At 47.8% G+C, this 22,587-nt stretch overlaps 1 protein-coding gene and 1 long non-coding RNA gene across 4 annotated transcripts in view; one reads left to right on the forward strand and one right to left on the reverse strand.

Annotated features, from left to right (window-relative positions):
* Nucleotides 1–22,587, reverse strand: part of EVA1C (eva-1 homolog C) — a 76,182-nt gene that overhangs the window by 52,191 nt on the left and 1,404 nt on the right. The window lies entirely within an intron of this gene.
* LOC122229671 lies at nucleotides 12,365–13,678 on the forward strand. Its single transcript, XR_006207095.1, has 3 exons — nucleotides 12,365–12,965; nucleotides 13,074–13,130; nucleotides 13,341–13,678. It is a non-coding gene; the product is annotated as an uncharacterized LOC122229671 (long non-coding RNA).

Here is a 22,587-nt window from a genome sequence, read left to right on the forward strand (position 1 = left end):
ACTATACCACATATATTTACACATATAACATGTATACAATTATATTTATATACGAATATACAGAGAAGGAAGGGTACCAATCAACTGATTAAAATTACTCCAAGCATGCTCTGTTGGCCTTGAATTACAATCTTATGATTACACGCACTATTTTATTTTGAACAAATCTGGTAGAAGCTCCTTCATGCTTTTCAACCAAAGATTTCCAATCCCATCGAAATGAACACGGGGCGCCTGGGAGGCTCAGTCGGTTGAGCATCCGGCTTCAGCTCAGGTCATGATCTCACGGTTTGTGAGTTCGAGCCCCGTGTCGGGCTCTGTGCTGACAGCTCAGAGCCTGGAGCCTGTTTCAGATTCTGTGTCTCCCTCTCTCTCTGCTCCTCCCCTGCTCATGCTCTCTCTCTCTCTCTCAAAAATAAATAAACATTAAAAAAAATTAAAAAAAAAGAAATGAATACCTTGTTCAGTAACCAGGTACTAAACCCAGAAAGTTATTCAGTGAACACCATCTGGACTAGATTAGCGTAAAAGTAACTGGGTCAATCCCCATTTGCCTCAAGCACCTAAACGGAACACTTTTCCTTTTCTTTGGAACGCCAAGTAACCCCCAAACTACAGGGCCACTTGGCGATGAAGGCGGGGGACTGCAGTGCATTTGATAACTTAATGCAACTTTTTACCAGCACTTGAAACTCACATATGAAATCTACACTTGATCTTTTTCTGTTCGGAATTGGCCAAATTAGCAGCTCTATCCCCATGGACAACAAAAGGCTCTCAGAAATACTCAGGGAAGCTGACCAACCAGAAGGCCCAACGCAGCCCAGCGCACGGACGTGGGGGCAGACAGGTGCCGCCTTCCCCGCCCGCCCTGTAAACAGCCTTTCAACTTCAGATTGCTTATTTCACGTCTGCCTGCTGCCGAAATGTGTAGGATGATCAAGGTACATGGGATATGTTCAAGGTCCAAATGAAGACTTCAGGGCACACATTCAGTTAATTGGGAAATTATATAGTGATTTCACTGCTCATTATAATGAAACTTTTTTTTTTTTTTTTTTTTTTTTACTTTAGAAATGATGCTGTTTGGTGAGTAGCACTAAAACCTCATAAGGCTATTTGGAAGGTTACAACGACTAGATTTAGGGGCAGGACAGGTTTGCTGTACTTTCAATGGAACATGTTTCATTCCTCCAAGCGGTGAACAAAATCAGAGCAGGGGAAGTTTCTAAAAGTTGAAACCAACCTAAACAGCCTATCCAAACGGCTGCGTTTGGGAACAGGCTGGGTGACCCCTTGTGTCTATTACAGCCACCTCACTGGGTCAGTGGAGGATTTCGGACAGGCCCTTTGGCTTCCCCCTTCTTTGGTTTCGCCTTAGACTTAGGGGAAGTAACAGTATGTCTCCCTTTGTATTTCACAGACACAGGGGCAGCCGGACAAATGTAAAGAAATACGGGCGCCCACACAGTAATTGGGCTGGCCCCGCCTCGCCCTTTATATTCATCCTTAATTGAGTCCCTGGCACGCTCCCCCCAGGGCTGGGTTTAAAACTTCCCGAGCAGGTCCCAGGGGCCCCTACTTCCTTAATTCTCCTAGAAGCTGCTCAGTTACTCTTCTGTATTCTTCCTTTGTGGACAGTGGTTTTTTCTGACTGTCCTCACTCTTCATGATCGATCACCTTATTTTACATTCAACGGCTTAGGTCCAGCTGAGTGATTACACCTCTCACTTTTGAGCCCTGTTTGGTCTACTTTATTCTCCACCACCCCGGAGTTTTCCAGTTACTGGCTCCCGGCCATCTTCTGGATGGCTAAGTTGGGGAAAAGTCGGACCCTGGTCATTGGTATACACAGCCCACCCTCATTATTCACAGATTCCGTATTTGCAAATTCGCCTACTCGCGAACGTTGATTCGTAACTCCCGGGTCAAGAGTTGCAGGGCTTGCTTAGCTCAAAAAATTCTCGTCGGCAACGTGCACGGCCCCAGCGGAGGTGGAGCAGGGCGACAGATGCTCTGCCTTCTTGATCCAGCTCTCCTACTGAAAACAAGTGTCCTTTCCACGGTCTATTTAATGCCAGTGTTTTTCACGCTCTTGTGAAGTGTTGGTGACTTCGCGGTATAACATGGGTCCAAGCGCAGTGCTGAAGGACCATCAGGTATTCCTAAGTGCAAGAAGGCTGGGTGAGGCCTTAGGAGGAATATGCGTGTGCCAGACAAGTTTCCTCCAGGCATCAGTTATGGTGCTGTTGACCATGAGTTCAATATTAACGACAAGGTGTCATGAAACAGAAACACGCATAAAACGAGGTCACGTATTCCCCTACGGATGACTGTTCAGTATTTGCTAATTCAGTGTCGTAAAGCAATGGTCTTATAGGCTATAAGTACCTCAAATAACAAAAATCAAGTGTATTTATATATGAGATAGAGTAGGATTTATGTAGCCACGTGATCGCTAGCCTTCCGATTGGACACCTTTCTTATATAACTCAAACGTCAGAACTGCTATCTGGGATTGCCTTCAGAACAAGGTTCAATGTGGCAGAACTTTGCCTTTGGTTTTAAAAAAAAATACAATTATTCATTCCTACCGTTTTTATAAAATCTTCAACCTTTAAAAAAAATCCTTGCCAGGGCGCCTGAGTGTTTCAGTCAGTTCGGTGTCCGACTTCGGCTCAGGTCATGATCTCACGGTTAGTGAGTTCGAGCCCCACATCGGGCTCTCCACTGTCAGCACAGAGCCGGCTTCAGATCCTCTGTCGCCCAATCTCTCTGTCCCTCCCCCACTCGTTCTCTCTTTCTCTCTCTCAAATAAATAAATAAATACTTTAAAAAATCCTTGCCATCTCCCTGCTCATTATGAAGCTCACAACAGCTAACAGTGATGCCAAGGAAGTCTTTCACTCTGGGCTGCACGGAAGGTGGCACAGCCAGCTCGTGACAGGGACAGGACAAGGCCCTGCTCCGGCTTCTGGCCTGGAGTCTCTTCTCCAGGTTCAAGGGGCTCCTCATGAACCTTGAATCCAGGGCTCCGAATGGAGGAGGACCTGCTCACCACTTCTCCTTCTACACTTTGTTACAAGGTTATTGCTATATATATATATTATATATATAATATTGGGGTGGCCTTAAATACTATGGTAGAGGAAGCACAGGGAGTGTTCAAAACACGGTGGAGGGGGGGAGGGAAGGGCCAATAAAACAAGCATGTGACACACCCAAGAGGCCAGGAGGGCTTCCAAGTGGGAAGTAACTCCTGAAGAAAGAGCAGGAGACAACCAAATGAAAACAAGCCTCGGGCATCAGGGACAGAAGTGCCAAGGCTCAGCGGGTGTGTGGAGACAGTCAGCCTGGCCAGCATGTAGGGTAGGAGGTCAGGTGCAAAGGCTGAAGTAAGCTGTACCTTGCTAAGGAGTCTGGATTTCCTCCTAAAGGCAGATGGGAGCTACTGCAGGTTTGTTGGGGGCAGGCGATACTGGTCAGATTTACATTTCAGAGAAATCCTTCTGCTGGTCTGCGTTGGATGGACTGGAGAAACCCGTAATGAAATGAGGGTGGTTGCAATCTTGCCAAGGAGCCTGGCTGCAGGGGATGGGGTAGGAGGGGCTGAGACCAGAGTCAACAGCACGAGTGTATGACCTGAGCATTGCACACAGCCCCACACTCAGAAGGGCCCCCGCGCTTGGTTTAATGCTCTGCTCTCACCATCTTGAAGTTCTTCATAATTTAAACCCTGAACTCCTGTTTTGTAAGTGAAGCCCGCCAGGACGATGGGGCATGTGCGTGGGCACAGGAGGCACCCGTAGTATGAGTCACTGCTGTTCCTTGTCACCCCATTCTCATGATGCATTCCAGATGCCCCGAGCATAGAATTCTGGCCGACCCACAAGGGCAACGCGTCCTGGAAAACTCAAAGGGAGCACGAGAAAGGCGGATTATGCCCAGGACCGAGGAAACAGAGATGCTGACAGTGAGCCCCGGGCAGCCACAGCTTCCGTTAGAATCAGAATTGGTTTGGGGAGGAGCGAGGCCATAGCAGTGTGAGAAAGAGGGACGATCAAGGAGCCCCATCACATCCTTCCTTACCAGTGTCTCTTCGGGATGAGCCGCCACTTGTCCGAAAACGAGGACACAGCAGGAAGAGGAAAGAAAGGGGGGCTTTCGGTCCCTCCTCACACGTCAGGAAGCCAAAGGCAGAGAGCGGTGACAGAGTGTGTGGTGCACGCGGGAAATAGGCGTTGTGCCACTTCTGTAATTCCTTATACGTGTTAGATGCCCTCATATTCGCACTGAAAACTGGCATCACCCAACGTGAAGAGGAACAGTGAAATCCATGCTAGTAACACACAATGCTCATTTGCTCATCGTCTTTGCTCAGAATGACACGGAGAGCAAATACAAGCACCATACCAGGTTGGGAGAGAGGCCACAGAAGCAAAGGGAAATCTTTGTATTTTACAGCACGTTGCCCCGGATTTCTGAACAAGGGGCTCCCATTTTCACCTGGCACCAGGCCCTGCAAATTATGCAGCTGGTCCAGACTCAAATTACAGAGATTTGTCCCCAGGATCAGTGGGGACAGGGGATAGGGACCGGGGGGGGGGGGGGGGGTGGGGAGAAGAACGTGGCAGGAGGGACAAGGGAAGACACAGTCATGACTCCAGGTTTTGAACCGGTGGCACGTCCATTTGGGAAGTCCGGCATCCCACTGAGCGCCCCGGGTCAGAAGCTCCAAGAGAGGCCCTGGAGGAGGACCAGCAAGTGGTGGCTGAGGTCGGGAGGTGGCTGGGGGCAGGACTGTGGGCAGGTCTGCAGAGATGTAGACGGTCCAGAGACGGGGCAACAAAGAAGGTCCCAGAAGGGAGCCTAGAGGGAGGGCCACAGGAGCAAGGGAAGGGCGTGGGGTGGCTGTGGGGGAGAGGCGGGAAATAAGATGGCAGGCAGAGGCGGATGTGAGAGAGTTGACCAAAGTGAGGTGTGGTTAGCTCGAGTGGCCTTGAGCCAAGTGCCCAGTCTCCCCGTGCCTCAGACGGTCATCTATCTGTAAGATGAGGGTACTGATAACACCGTTTGCCACAAGGGGTTGCTGTGGCCTTCCACAGTTCTCAAGGCCGGAAGGCACAGACCAAGGTGCCCACAGGACCACGCTCCCTCCGACGTCTCTAGGAAGGCTCTGTTCCAGGCCTCTCTCCCAGCTTCCGGCAGCTCCTCGGCTTGGGGCAACGTCACCGTGACCTTCACATGGCAATCTCCCCGTGCGTGCCTCTGCACCCAAATTTCCTCTTTTCGGAGACACCAGTCATCCTGGGCCGGGGGCCACCCAGATAACCTCGTCTTAACTTGATTACTGCCATAAAGACGCTCTCTACGAGGGAGGTCCCATTCTGAGGTAGCAGAGGTTAGGACTCCAACCTGTGGTTCTGGCATCGGGGGCAGCGGGACGCGATTCAACCCATAACTGCTCCGCCCGGAGTCGAGCCTCTATATAAACATTCTTCTTCACCCTGACTCCCTCCGTTTATTCTTGTTTTCTTCAAAGGTATGAGGAAGAGGCCAGCGAGAGCTTGAGTCTGGGGAACCCAAACGTGTTGTGGTCACAATCTCCATGGCAACGTGACGCTTCTCCAACCGCGCTCAGCTGCCCAGGTAAATACGTGGAGGAAGGAGAGGGAACAAAGAAAAGGGAATGGCAAGTTCTGATAAGAAGCCAAAGCCAACCACGGGCAGAAATACCGACAGCGAGGCAGAGAGGGAAGGCGGCTCGCTGCCCCGTCTCCCCGCGGCTGCCCCAGAGCCCACGGGGGAACTGGGATACAGGCGGACAGAAATCGACGGCAACCCCTTCTCGACCTCAGCCAACACACTGTTCCCTACACGCGCGCAGAAGGAAAAGCAAGTTTGGATGATCTGTGAAGACGACAGATTTCACCTGCGGAGCAGAAAGGCCTTCTGAGCCCTTGGCAAAGTGGAGGCCTTCGACGAACTGAACTTCCGATGTTCTTTGAAGTGGTGAGAATCGCACCTCATCCGGAGATAAGCAACAGGTGGGAAACTGGGTGAGTTACTGGAAGGGTCAAGCCGGGCACCGCCTTAACTGAAAGTATTTCTGGGGCTAATTTGGAAGGCATCAACCCCCAAGGAAAAAAAAAAACAGACGGAGCTGGGAGGTGGGTCAGAGCCTAGACAGCGAGAGGCGCTCCGATGGGGTCTTATCCGCACCTCTCTCCTTAATCCACAGCCCCTCCCGCGCTCATGCTCTCCTCTCTTCATCCCAACACCAGGACTAACACTGATGGTGCCTTCTCTGGAGCAGTTCCCCTTGCCAAAGCTCCAGGTCCCAGAACCTTTCCCTCTCCACTCTCTCCCGCTCTAAGGCCTCCTTATCCTGAGTAGAAGACCCTCCCAGCTTTGCTAGACACATTACCAACTAAAAGGCTCAATGCATCTATGTGAGCATGGTGGGCAAGGGCACCTGCAATCTAAGAGGCCCCACCCACCTTCACCGAACATCAAAGCTCACTTCGGAACCGCGAGTGACGGAACACCACATTCCTCCCCATGTGACGCACAGAAAACGCAAGGTCGCTGCTGTGACGGTCCTGCCCAAATGCATGGGGATATAATCACGACACACGAGACGGATCCAAACTCAGGGACATCCTCTAACATAACCGTCCTGTAATCTTCACAAACGCCAGTGTCATGAAAGATAAAGGCTGGGGGACTGTCCCAGGCCACAAGGACACTAAAGAGACGTGAAACCTGAAAAATCCCAGTGAGTAGGGATTTTCTTTTGCTCTAAAGTAGGTTATGGGGACAACTAGTGAAATCTGAATGAGGGCTGTAGATTAGAAAACAGTACCACGGCAGGTTAATTCTGATCATTGTTCTTGGTTCTGTGAGTCCCCGTTCTTGAGAACACGCAGAAGCATTTAGGAGTAAAGACATCTTGCCTGTGACTTGCCAAAGAATGAAGCAAATGTGATACAATGGTAACACTTGGGGAATCTGAGCAAAAGGTATAAAGGAAGTCTCTGTATTACTCTTGCAAATTTTCTGAGTCTGGAAAAATAATAGTAATTTTTTAACATTTAATAAACATACAGATGAATGGCACAAAAACAGACACTCGGATCAATGGAACAGAATAGAGAACCCAGAAATGGACCCACAAACGTATGGCCAACTAATCTTTGACAAAGCAGGAAAGAATATCCAATGGAATAAAGACAGTCTCTCTTCAGCAAATGGTGCTGGGAAAACTGGACGGCGACATGCAGAAGAATGAACCTGGACCACTTTCCTACCCCATACACAAAAATAAACACAAAATGGATGAAAGACCTAAATGTAAGACAGGAAGCCATCAAAATCCTCAAGGAGAAAGCAGGCAAGAGCCTCTTGGACCTTGGCCTCAGCAACTTCTTACTCAACATGTCTCCAGAGGCAAGGAAAGCAAAAGCAAAAAAGGAACAATTGGGACCTCATCAAAATAAAAAGCTTCTGGGGGCACCTGGGTGGCTCAGTTGGTTAAGCGACCGACTTCGGCTCAGGTCATGATCTCGCAGTTTGGAAGTTTGAGCCCCGCGTCAGGCTCTGTGCTGACAGCTCAGAGCCTGGAGCCTGCTTCAGATTCTGTATCTCCCTCTCTCTCTGCCCCTCCCCTGCTCACACTCTGTGTCTCTCTGTCTCTCAATAATAAATAAATGTTAAAAATTTTTTTTTAATAAAATTAAAAAAAATAAAAAGCTTCTGCACAGCAAAGGAAACAATCAGCAAAACTAAAAGGCAACCGATGGAATGAGAGAAGATATTTGCAAACAACATGTCAGATAAAGGGTTAGTATCCAAAATCTATAAAGAGCTTACCAAACTCAACACCCAAAAAACAAATAATCCAGTGAAGAAATGGGCAAAAGACATGAATAGACACTTCTCCAAAGAAGACATCCAGATGGCTAACCGACACATGAAAAAATGCTCAACGTCACTCATCATCAGGGAAATACAAATCAAAACCACACTGAGATACCACCTCACACCTGTCAGAATGGCTCACATGAACAACTCAGGCAACAACAGATGTTGGTGAGGATGAGGAGAAAGAGGATCTCTTTTGCATTGTTGGTGGCAAGGCAAGCTGGTGCAGCCACTCTGGAAAACAGTATGGAGGTTCCTCAAAAAACTAAAAATAGAACTACCCTACGACCCAGCAATTGCACCACTAGGCATTTATCCGTGGGATACAGGTGTGCTGTTTCAAAGGGACACATGCACCCCCATGTTTATAGCAGCACTATCGACAATAGCCAAAGTATGGAAAGAGCCCAAATGTCCATGGATGGATGAATGGATAAAAAAGATGTGATATATATATATATGTATGTATACATATATATACATATACACACACACACACACACACACACACAATGGAGTATTACTCGGCAATCCAAAAGGATGAAATCTTGCCATTTGCAACTACGTGGATGGAACTGGAGGGGATTATGCTAAGTGAGATTAGTCAGTCAGAGAAAGACAAATATCATATGACTTCACTCATATGAGGACTTTTAAGAGACCAAACAGATGAACGTAAGGGAAGGGAAGCAAAAATAATATAAAAGCAAGGAGGGGAACAAAACAGAAGAGACTCTTAAATGCAGAGAACAAACTGAGGGTTGTTGGGGGCGGGGGGTTGTATGTGGGGGAGGGATGGGATAAATGGGCAAGGAGCATTAAGGAAGACACGTGCTGGGATGAGCACTGGGTGTTATAACCTAGGGATGAATCACGGGAATCTACTCCTGAAATCATTATTGCACTGTATGCTAAGTAATTTGGATGTAAATAAATAAATAAACAAACAAATAAATAAATAAATAAATGAAATGAAATGAAATGAAATGAAATGAAAAACTCATTTCCTCATGGTATACTGGTTTTTTTTAAACCTTTTGGGGGCCACGGACACCTAACTGGCAGTGTGTTGATGTTTACGAACCCTTCTCACAACGACGTTTTTAATGCACAAATAAAATACACGAGGCTAAAAGAAAAAGAAAAAGAAAAAATAAACATACAGATGGATTACAAGCGTGCAGTGCTTTCCAGTAGGGTCCCAACTTTGGCTGCACCACAGAGTCACCTCAGGGGATTTAAAAACGTCAATGCCCACGCCCCAGCCCAGAGATACAGATTCACTCAGCCTGGGGTGAAGCTTCAGACATCACTACATTGGAAAAGCAGCCCCCCACCCCCGCCCCGAGGTGATTCTAGCATAAAACCCAGAGGAATGACAAACAGCCTGGGGTATTGTGAAGCGAGGGGGGAGCTCTGAGCTGGGGATCTTTCTGAGCCCCTCAGCTCCGCTTCCTGTGAGAGCTGATCCTGGGAGCAACACAGCGACTCAAGCCAGGTGCCGAGTCCCGGGTCCCGTCTTGGTCCCGCCACCATTAAGCTGGGAAACGTCCTGGTCGGTCCCTTCCCCGTGCCCAGCCTGGGTTCTCTCCCCCGTGGATGAGACCAAACGAGGGCAGCCTCAAGGCACAATGATTCACCAGCACTTGCTTCTGGGGGCCCCAGGGCTCCAGGGTGGGTTGACACAGGATGACAGCCTCAAAGCCTTGTGACATCCAGGTGGCAGAAAAAGAACCAGGTGAGTCGGGCTGGCCGACTTCTGGTATTGCTGGCAGGTCCTGTCACAGTCTGGGTGACTCCCTAGAGGCCCCTCCCTTCCCAAGGACTGAAGTCTGGGGAAGTTCTTGGAAAAGGTGCTGGAGGAGGAAGGGGACACGAGTCCTTCTCCAAGCGACAGAGAGGCAAGCTGGGGAGGCCAAGCTCCCGAGGGGCAGCTGGGCACCTGCCACTGGCCCTTTCACGAGGCAGGCCTGACAGAGGCTCTGTGGGAAGAAGGTGCTAAGGAAGGTGCTCCATCCCGATCCCAGAACTCCACTTCTGCCCCGCTCTAGACTCCCCTTCTAGAACAGCACTGCTCAGGGGGCGCCTGGGTGGCTCAGCTGGTTGAGTGTCCGACTTCGGCTCAGGTCATGATCTTGTCGTTCCTGAGCTCAAGCCCTGTGTTGGGCTCTGTGCTGACAGCTCAGAGCCTGGAGCCTGTTTCAGATTCTGTCTCTCTCTCTCTCTCTACCCCTCCCCCGCTCTCACATTTTCTCTCTCTCTCTCTCTCAAAAATAAATTAACATGAAAAAACAAAATTAAAACTGCACTGTCTCAGGTTGGTGGCCCCGGCCATGCATGGCTATCGGGCCCTTGAGACGCGGCCGGTCAGACCTGAGATGTGATGTGGTAAATACACACCAGATTCCCAAGTCTTGGTGAGCCGAAAAGAAACGTAAACATCTCATTAGTAATTTTTAACGTATTCATCTCGAAATGAGGACACGTTGGGTGAAAAAAAATTTGACTATGGAAATTCATTTCACCTCTTGCTTTCACTTTTGCCAACGGGGCTACCAGACTAGCTGGCATTACATCACATTTGTCCTGCACGGCTCTGTTCTAACGTGTGCATATTGTCCTGTGCACCACACTGCCCTGGCAGAATTGTATTACAGTCCAATGGAGAAAGGGTTTCGTAAGCAAGGGCATCAGTCCTGGACCCCTAAAAGCCCGTCAGTGAGAAGTGCTTACCACTTCCCCCTGTGGTTCGCAGACTTCTGTGATCCCGGCAAATCCACTCCTCCCCACAGCCCACGGAAGGGCCGATACTGTCAGGGAATGTCCATTCCTCGCAGCTTTCTTGAATAACAAAACGATAATTACATTAATTCACAACCTAGCCCTCAGCACCGTGATTTTAACCCCATCTGTGCGGCTGAACCACACACATCTGACCTCCGTAAAGTAAAGCTTTCAATGAATATACCGGACCTTGTATACGCCACCTAATGCTTTACCTTCCCACAGAAAGAGAAGATGTGGGTAATGAAAATAAACGGTGCAGAGTAGACTCAAGTCTACATTCCAGAAGGTTCCACAGGATTCCCCGGAAATCTTTGGTTTGGGTTTGGTTTGCATGTGACTGTCTGACTGCCTTCTAAGGATAAGAGTCCCTTTGCTTTTGTGCGTGTGTGTTTTAGCTACATAGACAGGAGTAATTAATTAAGACGTGCCCTCTGGTCAGGCCTTCTTCACATTAACTGATCTCGACCACGGAGAGCTGAGGCGGGTTTATGTGTGTTCTGTTTCCAGACACTGATCTTCTCCATGGTCTGATTTTATCTCGGACCCAACCTGGTATAATCCATGCTGTGTGTAGAGTCTCCACGTTAAGTTTCCCATTATGGAAACAAACAAACAAACAAACTTAAATTCAGGGACTGTCTAGGTCTTTAAGGGACTTTTCCAGAAACCAGCAAGAAAGAAACAGAGGCTGTTCTGCTGAGGTCTGGTGATTCCGGATGTAGGACTCAAGTGACTGGTTTGGGTACAAAGCTACTTCCATAACACGGATCAGTGCTTGGCAACCACCTACTACAACTTATTCATAGTTCAGTTGAACCCAGGGGTTGAATATGATGCTTCGATTCTTTCTTTCTTTTCTTTCTTTCTTTCTTTCTTTCTTTCCTTCTTCCTTCCTCTTTCTTTCTTCCTTCCTTCCTCTTTCTTTCTTTCTTTCTTTCTTTCTTTCTTTCTTTCTTTCTTTCTTTCATGTAGTACCTGATCTCTATGCCCAAGAGAAGGCAGAGACACGGAGGACAAAATGGGTATACATTAAAATAAACATATATGTGATAAAGAAAAACCACTGTTCACTGTTTAATGTTCTGGAAAGGAAACAACTAGGAAAGAGAATTTTCATAATAAATTTTTCCTGCTTATTTTTATAGCATCAATACTCAGAAGTAAATACCGAATGCATGAGGCATTTGGGAAAATCAATAACGTCTTTAGGCCTGTATTTTCAAAATTGCATTGCAACAAAGAAAAGTAAGATCTTGCAAGAGGATCCTCTGAAAAAAATACATATATGCACAAAATACATATATACACAAAATCTTTTGCATATATAGGTATGTACATATATACGTGTATGTATATATAAACACAAATAGGTTTTTACTTTCATTGCAGGAAATCATTTCATTTTACTTTATTTTTTGTTTACGTTTTTTAGAGAGTGAGCGTGAGTAAGGGAGGGGAAGCGACAGAGGGAGACAGAGGATCTGAAGCAGGCTCCAGGCTCCATGCTGTTAGGACAGAGCCCGACCTGGGGCTCGAACTCACAAACCCTGAGATCATGACCTGAGCTGAAGTTGGACGTTCAACCTACTGAGCCACCCAGGTGCCCCTGGAAGCCATGTTCATTTCCAAAACATACTAGTCTTTGCTTAAGAACATGATGCCTTTTTGTAAAACGGGCATCAAGGGAAGGTGCTTTGATTTCTCATATGAACTGATTCTTGAAAACCCAGGTTCTAGCACACCAAATAGGCAGGGACGAGAAAAAGAGCAAAGCCCTCCTGTTGGACGGCATTCTTACATCACCCACTTTAAAATCAAATCTGAAACAGAGTTCTGACAGGCCTGCTATTTTCTTCAGTGCCAACAGCCACACAATAGACCTTTTTTTTTTTTTTTTTTTTGGACAAAGCTCTTAAAATACTTGGAGATTCAGATGTACTGAGTCACCAGGGTTCACAAACACTGCGCACCCGTTCTTGCGGGTGCCCCGTCCCCTCCTTTGGAAACGATACTATATTTTCTCTGTGTTTGGCCGAAGGAAAGAAATATTTTCATTAGACTCGCAAGCTGTTTGAAAGAGGGTGACTGGGGAGGGGCAGGTCTGAAAGTGGGTGGCTGTCCTTTGATCTGGTGGCCTCCGAGCAGGGGTGGCAAAGTTACCATTTTAGAGGGACCTGTTGGTTTTCCTTCCACGCGGCGTGCGAGCTGCAACGGTGCTCAACCCCACGGCCACATCGGCTTCAAGCGCGCCCTGGTAAGTGCGTAACATTCAGCACCGGGCGTGGTGAACAGTGTCGCTCTGGAAGAACACTCTTCCTGCAATTAGCCCTCTTAGAAACATCTCGAACTTGTCTCTCTGCAGAGTGTGTAACACGCAGCACCGAGAGGTGGACGCAATGCTTCACAGACACAACCGTGGGTATGATGTGCCAGGAGCCGTGTGAATGAGGGTGTGCAGGGGTGGGTGGGGGTGGGGGTCGTAGAGAGCAGGTGCAAGAGGGACCGGGAGGAAAGGAGGAGGAGGCGGGGAGAGACGCTGCCGAGGGAAAGCAGATCTAGGCACAGTTTTTGTGACTTACACTCTCTCTTTAAAATGCAAACCAAATTGCACCCCCCCTCCCCGTCACAGGACTGCTTCCCCGAGTTGTGAAATAATTGAGAGGTGTTGCAAATGCATCCACGCGCCGCGAGTGAGCAACCGACTTCAAGTCTGAACACGTCTCCCGACGGATATTTTAGCTTGACGATAATGATGGCGAGTGTGCGCGCTTGAAATCAGGAGGGCAAAAGGGCCCGAGGCAGAGCCAAGTTCCGTGGAGGGAAGGGGTGGGACTGGGAGCCACGGGGGGCGAGCGGGTGTAGACGCGGGAGGTACTGGCTGCATCTCTGTTTCCTGGGCTTTAAAGACACTGCTCTTGGCGGCTGCAGAAGGCAAGCCGGCCTTGAAGGAGGGCGCCAAGGAGCCGTGTCTAGGCCTTCCAGACCCCCCCCTTTGGTTATTACAAATTTTCCCCACCCTCCTCTGATGCTGAACGTGTAGCAAATAAAACAGGGACACGCCAACTGGTCTAGCCCAGTGTTCCTCAAGCCCAGGGATGGGGGTCATTCCTTGTGGCGGGGGCGGGGGGGAGGGGGCTGTCTGTGCGTTGTGGGTGGCTTAGCAGCATCCCGGGCTCCCGCTCACTAAGTGCCAGGAGCGTGGCTAGTTGTGACAAATAAAATTGCCTCCAGACATTGCCAAATATCCCCGGGGGCGAGGGGATGGTATCTCCCTGGATTGGGAACCACGGGTTCAGTCTAACCATTAGGCCAAACGAAGTTTTCATCAGGTAAAGATAAGTCATCTAGTAGAAGGACCATATGGCATTTTTAGTGAAAGTTGACAACCCCAAATAACATGCCTGAACCAACCAGAGATGAGGACAGAAGTCTGAGACAAAGGGCTTCAAAGCACTGGCTTATGGCTTTAGGGAGCCATAACACTATTTCAAAAGAATTCTGGAGAAAAAAAAAAATCCTGGGGCATCTAACTTAAAAAAAAAAAAAGGTAAATTAGAAGAGTGGAACCTTTACACTTGAACTCCAGGGCTTAGAGAGGCAGAACAGACAAGACCTCAAGACCTGCTCAGTGGAATTCTCCACAGCCTGCTGTGACCACTCCCACAGAGTGGGTCCCACAGCTCTGGGTCTTCGAGATCCCTTTTCATCCTGAGGCTGTGGACGGGACCATCTTTGCATTCTGTCTAACCTGTGCAAAAACCATTTGGCATTATTAACTTTGGAAGGCACGTTTAGTGGTTCAGGACTCAGAGAATGGAGGAAGGTGTTTAAAAATGCTATCCCTTGGGGCACCTGGCTGGCTCAGTCAGTTAAGCGTCCGACTTCAGCTCAGGTCATGAACTTGAGGTTCATGAGTTCGAGCCCCACATCAGGCTCTGTGCTGATAGCTCAGAGCCCGGAGCTTGCTTCGGATTCTGTGTCTCCCTCTCTCTCTGCCCCTCCTCTGCTCGTGCTCTCTCTCTCAAAAACAAATAAACATTAAAAAAAAGAAGGCTATCCATGGGGCACCTGGGTGGCTTAGTCAGTTCAGCATCAGACTTCAGCTCAGGTCATGATCTCATGGCTTGTGAGTTCGAGTCCCACATCGAGCTCTGTGCTGACAGCTCTGAGCCTGGAGCCTGCTTCAGATTCTGTGTGTGTGTGTGTGTGTGTGTGTGTGTGTGTGTGTGTGTGTGTCTGCCCCTCCCCTGCTCTCTGTCTCTCAAAAATAATAAACATTAAAAAAAATGCCCATCCCTTAATTTTACAACCAAATTGACAAAAAAAAAATCAGACAGGTGTGTAAGTCTGATTTGGGGTTCAAGTACATTTTTTTCCAGCAGAAAAGGGGCTATAAAATTGTATGCATTCCTTGAAGTGTATCCCTCAAAAGCTGTACAAATTGGGCCTTTTCTGGATAAGGTCAAGTATTCTCATTTCCGCCTGTCTCCCATCGAATGGGCAGAGAGAGACAGGGCTTGGTGACCCAGGTCTCTCTTGTACCAGAGTACAGTACGATGATTTATGATTTCTGAGCCTGAGAACTTCAGAAGCTGCTGAACATAAAAAGAGTGAAAAAATCTCCTAAGTCAAGAGGAAGAAAGGAAGAACGTGGTAGCACAGTGCTCTTCTCAGACCCTGAAACACTACTCTGAAAGCTGTCACGAGTACGCATCACACTGGCCCTTGCAGACAAAAAGAGTTATTTTATCCAGATTATTCCCCCACATTGCAGGGGAAAAGGGACTCATTTGTAATCATCAAAAGAATGCTGACAGACTTGAAATGGGATTACATTCTATTATACTCATCCGAATTAAAGATTTGTTTTGGAGATCATTCTTAGGTTTCCTCCTCCCTGTTCCTCCAACCCCAAATGAGGCGATTTGTATTCACGAGACATCTGAGGCAGACATGAAATCAGACAGTTTGCAAACATACATTTCAGATTCGGTGGCCTGAGTTTCGAATTTTAATGTTGCCTGGTTCTCTGTGTGTGGAAAACTTGGCTCTCGGGTCAAAACAAACCCCAAGCATCACTTCATTCCCTAGCTTATTAATGCAAGAGAAATTTCATTTCAGGGGCCTGAGTGAGCAAGTGACACAGGTGTCCAGAATGCAGGTATGAAAATGTAAAATCTCTGCACGGGCAGAGTTGTCTGGGAGGTCTGTGAGCACACTACTAAACCCTCAATTCCACGCTCTGTGGTACCATTCGGAGAATGCGACCTGCCAAATCGAGTACTGACCCTTCGAGTCTCTTTGTGTCTGTGTGTCCACGAATCGACTGAGAAGGAAGTTTCCCCAGGACAGGACTGGCTCTTTAGGGCAGCCCTGTATCATACCACACACAGCATCTGGTACCTGAAAGAACCGAACATTTCCCGTTCTTTCATACCGAACACCCATTGTGTAGTCACCGTAGAACTGCTGGCCACCTGGGGAGCAGGCGTGGGTACCTCAGGCTGGAAGTCATAAGGCAGTAGAAGAGCTCAATTCGGTCAAAAATCTGTGTCTTGACTTCAGCTGCCAAAAGGACAAGATAGCTTCAAGAAACCTCCTGCAGGCAGGGAGACGGTAGTCTCTAAGAAGGAGGACAGAGCAGGAAATGTAGGCAAAGTGCCATTCTTTGTACCATTACTTTGCTCACCATTTCTTTTCTTTATAACTCAGTCCTTCCTTCTAGACTCAGTGTCCTTCTCCATGAAGGACATCCTTTAGTAGTCCTTTCAGTCAGCATTTATCGGTGGTGAGCATGTCTTCATTTCACACGCTGTCTAGAAGATAGTTTAGCTGGGTATACAGTTCTGCTCTGACAGGTTGTTCTGTTTTGTTCCATCTTTCCAGAACCTGGAAAAATATTTCACTGGCTTCTGGCTTTCACTGTTGTGCTGGCAAAGACTTTATAGATGACATTTTTTCCTCTCTTTTTTTAAAGACTGTCACTTTGGTTTTAGTATTTTATGCTTTAAATACAATAGGTATAAATTTATTTTTGTTTATCTTCCTTGGGATACATGAATCTGAATTTTTCATTAATTCTTGAAAATGGATTCCAAGATAGTATCACTTCAAGCATTACCACTCCCTCATTTTCCATATTCTCTCTTTTTGGAATACAGATCCGATGTATGTTAAACCTTCATTCCATCTTCCATATCTTACAAACTTTGTTCCATATTTTCCATGCCTTTACCTTTTTTGCTGCATTCTAGATAATTTCTCCAGCTTTATGTTCCAGTTCACTGATTCTCTTCAGTTGTATATGATTGATCTATTAAGCTTTAGTTTCAATGAATATATTTTTCATTAGTATAGTAGTATTAGTACAGTTAGCAGATATATTTTGCTCGTTTTCAAATCTTTATCGCCTTTCATTCCTTAGTCACATTTTAGCTTTGCTCTTTTATTTGCTTTTCTGTTTTTAGTTTTCCTCTGTTACTAAGAACTCTGTTGTTTTTATCACTGGCTGTTGCTCATATAATGTAGTTTGGACTGTGTGTTCATAACCAGGATTTCATCAGTAGGGGTCTTATAGAGTCTGTGATGATGTCTCTATGTAGGGAGCATTTGTGTGTGTGTGTGTGTGTGTGTTGCCAACTATCTTGGGGCACAATCAGTTTTGGACAATTTTGCTAGGGTCTCTTTCTCTGCTCCTCCCCCCGCTCTCTCTCATGCTCTCTCTTCCTCAAAATATATAAATAAACTAAAAAAAAAAAAAAAGAATGTATCTGACCAATTTTAAAAAATCAACATACAGTTTTTAGAAGAGTGTCTGTCTGGGGCGCCTCATTAAAATAGTGACTGAGTATCATAAAACTTCAGAGAGCCCTCACCTCTACCTTCTCGGTTCATTACTTAGCTTGAATGACAAGAGTATGGACTTTTGAAACCAGACAGTTATTGGGTTCAAATCCTGTCTCTACACTTAACCAGCAGGTGTAAAGCCAAGGTAGACGGTGAGATTGGGGGCAGAGGCAGGTAACTGGGGAGTAGGTGTTCATTCCGTATGCATCACCCCCAAAGTGGCGCCTTTGCAAGAATTTTAAAGATGTTGACCGGGTGGCTGAGACCGGTGACCTCCAAATCTTTAAAATCACGAACGTCAGGGGCGCCTGGGTGGCTCCGTCGGTTAAGCGTCTGACTCTTGGTTTCGGCTCGGGTCACGCGGTTGGTGAGTTCGAGCCCCACGCTGGGCTCCACACTGACAGCACGGAGCCTGCTCAGGATTCACTCTCTCCCTCTCTCTCTCTCTCTCTCTCTGCCCCTCCCCTGCTCTCTCGCTCGCTCGCTCTCAAAATAAATAAACCTTTTAAGGTTGAAACCTTTCTTTTTAAGGTTCTTTTTAAGGTTGAAACCTTAAAGAAACCGATATGAAAAGACAGAGGTTCTAACGTTTTCCTCCTACATCTGTTGGATCGCCTCGTGTGCGCACCCAGTTTGGATGGCCGGGGTCAGAAAGATGCTGAAGGAAGGAACGGAGAAAGGGCAGTGTATTCAGCAGGCAACTGGCATAGCGGTGGTGGCTCCGTGAGCTGGTTAGGCCGATGGTGGTCCCGTTTCTTCTCTAGCCTTGCCTCCCCACCACCCCCCAGCACCCACACGGGCCAAGTGCCCCAGCCGCCCCCACCCCCGCCCTGCGCAGGTCAGAGCCTGAGTCCGCTCTGCCTCATAGCTGGGTGGTCTTGGACAAGTGAGTTAACCTCTCTGAGCCTGGACGAGTACTTACTTCACAGGGTTGTCAGGAAGAGGAAATGAGATAACACAGCGCTCTATGAACTCTTTCTCCCTGCCTTTCTGTCCCTTCCCCGAAACCGCTGCTAGGCTGCCCTTTCCAATAAAGTGCCTGGGAGAGCAAAGCCATTAATAATGGAGTCACTCGCTGGCCCCGACTCCTCTTCTCTGCCGCAGAAAGAGCCAGCAGAACACTTTTCAAATGTAGTTACTTTCCATGGAAACAGACTAGCAGTCTCAGAGCTTCTCTTCATCTCTCCTCTTCTGTGACAGCTGCACAATCCTTCAGACGTTTGGTTTGTTTTTCTTTGGTTATGAGCTGGCTTTTCATCCCATAAAATTTCTGAAAGGGAAGACAACCCCCGAATAGAAGGGCGGTGTGACTAGGGCGTCAGAAAATGCAGAACTCCGGGGCGCCCGGGTGGCTCAGTCGGTGAGGCGTCCGACTCTTGATCTCAGCTCAGGTCACGAGCTCACCGTTCGTGAGTTCGAGCCCCGGGTCGGGCTCCGCGCTGACAGCGTGGAGCCCGCTTGGGATTCTCTCTCTCTCTCTGCCCCTCACGTCCTCGCGTGCTCTCCCGCTCACAAAATAAATGGATAAACGTTAGGAAACGAGGGAATAGAAAATGTAGAACTTTGTGTGCGTGTGCTGGCATGCAGGGACAAACTGGTAGCTGGGAAAATCCAGTCCTGGTCTCCCTGGTGGGGAGCCCTGACCCTGACCGGGGGTGGGGGGCGGGGTGAAGGGGCAGCCAGTCGTGCCCGTGTGCCCCCGAACGAGCTGATGCACACAGGAGGTAGTCCAGCCCTCTGATCACCCCGAGCAGTGGTTCTCAACTCTGGCTGTACTAGAATTGCCTGGGGGGCTTTCAAAAATGAGACCCAGGCCTGGCTCTCCCCACACCAGTTACACGAGAAGTCGGGGAGTGCTGCTGGAGCACCCACACATTGTTCACTGTCCAGCGATTCTAATGCACAGGCAGGGTTGAGACCCACTGCTTGCCTGAGCAGAACGGGAAGGTTCGGCCTCCCCTAAATGGACACCTGTGTTCCCTCCATCAGGACCCGAGACTTCAAGATCGATCGAATGACCATTTTTCAATATTCTGAGATTCCTGGCCAGTGAAACCAGGAGCTAGGGTTGGGTTTATTTGCTGAGCTGCAAATGATGTGGTTAACGCGCATCACTTCCTGTTTGCTTGGGCAGGGAGCAGGACATCTGCCCAGAGAAGCCCTTCCATCTTTGAGGCCTGGGGACAATTTGGTGCCAGGAAGGCCTTTAAAGGCTGCCCCCACTCCCCTTGGGTTTCATCTTCCTCCCCTTCTGCTTCCCACATTCATCACTATATGCCCTGGGGTAAAACCAAATGTGCGAACACAGGCTCACGACCTTTTTCTAGGACTCCAAGTGGGAACTAGAACAATTTTCCACCCCTTCCCTCCCTGCCCCCCCTTCCTCCACCTCCCTCTCAATAAGCCCATCAATCACTTTGAATGGAGAGAAAAATCACCAAAAAAATGAACAGGACCCGAGGGCAAAATAAGTTTGAGAGACACTCTGGAACTCTTTAAAGCAGGACAATATACAGAGGATCCTTTGCTTTTGATGGCTGGAACCCAAAATGGCACCCCCCCCCCAGCCTTCACCCCTACCTTGTTCTCTGAACAAAGATGTTGGCATTATGCTTCTATTTGAGAAAAAAAAAAAAAAAAATCAATGATCAGTTTGGACCTCTCAGGCTAAACCCCCAATTTGGGAATGCAGTCAAAACAACAACAACAACAACAACAACAAAGAAAAAAACAAACAAACCAACAAAATAAATAAATAAATAAATAAATAAATAAATAAATAAATACAGAACTCCATCCCAAGGAGGAAAAAGGAAAACTGAGTGCATCTAGGCGTGGGATTAAGGATCACAGGCACTAATTTTGCATGAACTGCTCTTGTCTTCCTGGGATATGTTTTTAATGCAGTGATGATAGCCTTCCAGTGGCCACTGGCAGCATCTCAACATCTTCGGGGATGAGCGCGAAGGGGGTGTGTGGGGAGGCTGTTTCCCAGCAGGCTTGGAGGTGATTAGCACGAGTCACGAGCAAGCAGGGGGAGGAGGCGGCCAGGACACAGCCCCTGGCTTATTAAGAATGAGATCCGATGCTGGAATCCTCAGGGCAAAAAAAAAACCAATGACCCAGGAAAACTACACCAGCTGACAGCCTCAGGAAAAGGCTGAAGGAAGAGTTGCAAAGAAGAGAAAGGCTTAAGTAACTTTCCAAAACTCTGCACTGTTAATCTCCTGGGAGGCCCTATACTGTACACACAATGGCTGGGACCCCTGATATTCGGGTACTTTCTTTCATGTGGAAACACCATCCTTTCTCCATCCCTTTCTTCCCAGGGCGGAGGGCTCCCAAGTTCCCTCCACCCTCCCTCAGCTTCAGTTTTTGATGTGTCCCTCGTTTAGAAAAACAAGCAAGTATCTGCATTGTGGATTGCTGCTCTCTAGGGCTGGGCTATTGTTGTCAGGCTCCGTGGGGGACGGGGCAGGGGTGGGGACTGTCTCCTTACAGGCCTCTGGTTTCTAAACACCCCTCGAAGTGCACAAAAAAGAACAAGACCACCTGTCCCCAGGAAAGCAGGCATCCGGTTTGCCCCCGCTCCCCCCCCCCCCAGGGGTTTTGGAATTAAGTGATCAGTCTCCACGGCTTTGACTAAAGCCTTCAACTGAACCCTCAGACCCATCTTTAGAGCTGGGGAATTGTCCTCAACGCTGTGTATCACACAGTTAGGGGGTCCCTAAAAGTTTCAAGTCAAATTGATCAACTTTGAAAGACCCCTGAGCCTTCTCTAACGTTTCCCCAGTGCCGCACGTACAGCGTTTAGATTTAAACCTGAATGTGTCTGTGCTTTGAGAAGATGGCGTTTTTTCTTTTCTTCTCCCAAAAAGGTTCCCTTGACCCTTAAAAAAATTTTTTTTTAATGTGTATTTACTTTTAAGAGAAAGTGGGGGAAGGGCAGAGAGAGAGAGGGAGACAGAATCCGAAGCAGGCTCCAAGCTCTGAGCCGTCAGCACAGAGCCCGATGTGGGGCTCGAACTCACGGACCATAAGATCATGAGTGACCTGAGCTGACGTTGGATGCTTAACTGACTGAGCCAGCCAGGCGCCCCCCCCCCCCCCCCCGACACTGTCTCCCTAGTCCTCAGGTCTCTGGTGAGCAAAGGTGATTAGAGGAAAGAATGGGGGCTACTTGTGGATGGACCTGGCATTATCACCACCTACTGCGGACTCAACGAGTTTTCAACCCTGGAATTCAAGTTCACACCGAAAGCAGAAGGAAATATTTTCCATCATTTGTATCATTTAGAAGAACATGTATCAAAATATCCATTTCCCTATCCCTCTGTGACAGCCAAAGCACTATAATGTACAATGTAATATACAGAATACAGACAATTCCTAATGTGAGTGATAACCTGCAGGCTGCCGGGAGTATTGCAACTGCTTCACTAAAGACAAACAGAGTGTCTATAATCTGTGAAAACAATATAATGGTCACACCGCGATTTACCTAAAGCGCTGTTTTTTCAGTTGCAATGATGTCACACACGCAAAAAGGGCTTGTCAGCTTTCAATTCTTTCCTTACTAGTCAGAGCTACAGGGTGGCTGAATCAGAATTGCTCTCCATAGCTGAGATCAGCAAATATAAAACTTTTCTAGCAGCCAAGAAAGTTCTATTACCACAAAAAAAAAAAAAAAAAAGTCAATATCACTTGAAAAGCATTTCCCTCGCACATTTACCACAGCATTCTGACCCTGTGCTGCTCGATTTTAAGGACCACGGTTTGCTTGCCAAATAGGCATATCTTGGCTTCCTTCACTAGGTAGAAACACTGCCTTGATATTAAATATTCAAAGCAAAGAACCTCTGACCCAAGGGCTCTCAGCTAACAATGACATTCTCTGTAAGTAAACTAGAAACCCAACTCAGCTTCTGGTTTGCCAGTGTTCTCTGCCATGTATTAGTCTATTGCAGGACAGGGTGAGCAGTGACTCCGTTTACCATGATTGGGTTGCAAAAGTCCCTGCAGGCAAAAGC

The sequence above is a fragment of the Panthera leo genome, chromosome C2, assembly GCF_018350215.1.
Source record: "Panthera leo isolate Ple1 chromosome C2, P.leo_Ple1_pat1.1, whole genome shotgun sequence".
In the NCBI taxonomy this organism is placed as follows: domain Eukaryota; kingdom Metazoa; phylum Chordata; class Mammalia; order Carnivora; family Felidae; genus Panthera; species Panthera leo.